The sequence below is a fragment of the Berghia stephanieae genome, chromosome 13, assembly GCF_034508935.2.
Source record: "Berghia stephanieae isolate SIO BIC M18660-M18661 chromosome 13, UCSD_Bste_1.3, whole genome shotgun sequence".
Taxonomy (NCBI): Eukaryota; Metazoa; Mollusca; class Gastropoda; order Nudibranchia; family Aeolidiidae; genus Berghia; species Berghia stephanieae.
Genome location: NC_088372.1, coordinates 24,614,289 through 24,617,501, shown reverse-complemented (window position 1 = coordinate 24,617,501; position 3,213 = coordinate 24,614,289).

The window sequence follows — 3,213 nt, the reverse complement described above, 5'->3', positions numbered from 1 at the left end:
TGAAGATGATGTAATGAATAATGATAATAATGATGCTAATAATTTAAATAGGATGGTGGTGGTAATGGTGGTGAATAAAGATGGATATGATGATGATCGCAAAGACGATTATGCTGGTAGTGATGGAAAATGATGATGATGATGAAAATGATGATGATAAGGATGATGAAGAAGGTGAAGATGATGATGATATTGATGGTGGTGAGGGCAATAAAGATGATACTGATATATTAATGACAATGATGAAGAAAGTGAAGGTGATTGCGGTGATTGCTAATGCTAATATATATTGACAATAATGATTCTGATAGATAATGACAAAGATGATGATAATGATAATGATGGTGGTGGGGGGAGGTAGTGGTGGTGAATGAAGATGAATATAATGATGGTGGCAAAGACGGTGATGTTGGTAGTGGTGGGACTGATGATGATGATGATGATGATGATGATGATGATGATGATGATGATGATGATAATGATGATGATGATGATGAGGATGATAAATTGATATCTACAAAGAAATAGAGCTGATATAACAATTACTGTGACCTCAGTTTGTTCATCTTCCTTTGAGAACTATCCGACTGCTTCTTCGAATTGAAAATTGAAAATCTCTTCATAAATATATTGGACAGGCATAGAATAGCCTTTACAGGAACACACACATCGATTGCAAATGTCTCTGCAAAATTGCCAAGAATTACGGCTAATCTTGCCCTACATATTTTTGATTTATTGTTAACAAAGAAACAATATGAAAGGAGTGAAAATTCTAAAAACTCCTCGCACGGAGAAGATAAGCCATCCCTGTCCCTGGAATTAAAATACTCTGTTAACTCAGAGTTTGGCAGGAATCCTCGCAGTTCCCTATTTTTATAAGCTACATATCCGGCAATGTACACCACTGCGTTCTTTTCGTCTAGTGATACATTTTTTTTTAGCTCCTCCTCCTTCATTTTCTGAATAAAAAATGCCTCACTTTCCGACAAAGGCATAGTGCACAAAGGACAGTGATGTTTTTCGTCATATTGTTCCAGATCTGGATCCATCCCAAGAAGGAGCCTTGTGCTGTCGAGAGCATGTGTATTTAGCACATCTTTCACGGAGAGATAGTAATTCGAACCAGCACTGGTGCGGAAATGCCCAAAATGTCGTTCTAGATCGTCTTGTTGAAAAAATCCCAAACAGACGTATTCGTGTCTCCAAGGTTCGTCTATCTGTAACAGGTACCTTGATATGTCCTGCAAGGATCTACAGGTCCATTCCAAGGCTAGTGACGTGTCCTTTGTGAAGCATTGAATACGGACAGAATCAGAGGGTCTCATAGAGATGGCGATCTGCGCCCATGTTGAGAGAAGTTGCATGCCTCTTTCGCCGTTCTCTCCGTTGTCTATGGCAATCCTGTCCACATCATTTCGACGTGTTCGTTGAAAACAGGACTTGCAGTTTAAAAGTTTCCAGAGCATGGTGACGTTTTTTATAAAGTGGGCTGTATTCCTCCACGAGGCGTTACTAGCAGTTGACGTCATCAGCGCAGAGCATGTCTCATCAGAGAAGACCTGAAGAGCAAGGGAAACACTTTGCTTTTCGGTGTTTGATGGCATCACGGCAGATCTTGTTAATTTTGAAAGTTTGACCATATTCATGCTTTCATTATTTTGAAGTTCTACTAAGTCTTGCCAGCATGCTTGGATACATTCGTGTGAATTTTCAAAGACGGGGAAAGAGAGAGTTTTTGTTTTTTCTGTAATCCAGTTATTTCTTAAGTTTTTGACTATATGAACTGGATCATAGATGAGGAACATAGGGTTGGATGGTGTTGTTAAAGACCTCACGATCCAAGGGCACAATGTGTTGAAGGGATTGAAGAGTTTAAAAAAGGCCTGGTTTATACGATTATTATCATTAATAATTCCAATAACTTTCCCACCACCCTGCTCAATGGATAAAATTACTTCACTTACAATGCTGAACATAAAGTCTGACTTTAATGAATGGCATGGTACCAATTTAGCTAAGAACTTTTTACCACCAAAAAAACACTTGACCATTACTGCAAGAATTGTTTTTGCCTGCTCTTGGGGCTCATCCTCTGCGAATCCATACAAAATCCCACCACAATATTGGATGCAGGACTTCACATACATTTCATCAACAAGCACAACACACGCTCTGCTTCGTAGTTCCTGCTGTTGGAAAAATTTAGAATAGATGGTGAAATCAGCTACATTTTTGGTTTGTCGTGTAATCTTTCCAAGGGTGGACTTAGAAGGGAGATAAAGGTGACCACGTAAAGAAGAATATAGCACTCTTGACCTCGTGTACCACGAAAAAGCAAGAATTAAATCATCTGGACAGTATATCCGTTGATTTTTCTGAGCATTCAGGAGCTGAATCTGGCGTTCTATAAATTTCTGGATAGCCTTAGACTTCTCTATTGAGGGTTCATTTTCTTCATCTGCAATGAAAAAAAGTAGAAGATAATGAAATAGACGATAATGAATGGAAACAATGAATTTTATTTTTAAAAGGCATTTCAAAATTTTAATTTCATGAATCTATAACGAATCAAAAACAACAGCAACACAACAAGGGTAATAGTTCTTCTTATCATCATCATCATCATCATCATCATCATCATCATCATCATCATCATCATCATCATCATCATCATCATCATCATCTCATCATCATCATCATCATCATCATCATCATCATCATTATCATCAACATCATTATTATCATTATCATTATTGTTATTATTATTATTATATTATTATTATTAGTAGTAGTAGTAGTAGTAGTAGTAGTAGTAGTAGTAGTAGTAGTAGTAGTAGTAGTAGTATAGTAGTAGCCTATTATTATTATTATCATCATCGTCCTCGTCGTCCTCCTCCTCCTCCTCCACTCCTCTCTCCCCCTTTTCTTCTCTTCTTCTTCTCTTCTTCTTCTTCTTCTCTTCTTCTTCTTCTTCTTCTTCTTCTTCTTCTTCTTCTTCTTCTTCTTCTTTTCTTCTTCTTCTTCTTCTTCTTCTTCTTCTTCTTCTTCTTCTTCTTCTTCTTCTTCTTCTTCTTTTCTTCTTCTTCTTCTTCTTTTCTTCTTCTTCTTTCTTCTTCTTCTTCTTCTTCTTCTTCTTCTTTTCTTCTTCTTCTTCTTCTTCTTCTTCTCTTCTTCTCTTCTTCTTCTTCTTCTTCTTTCTTCTTCTTCTTC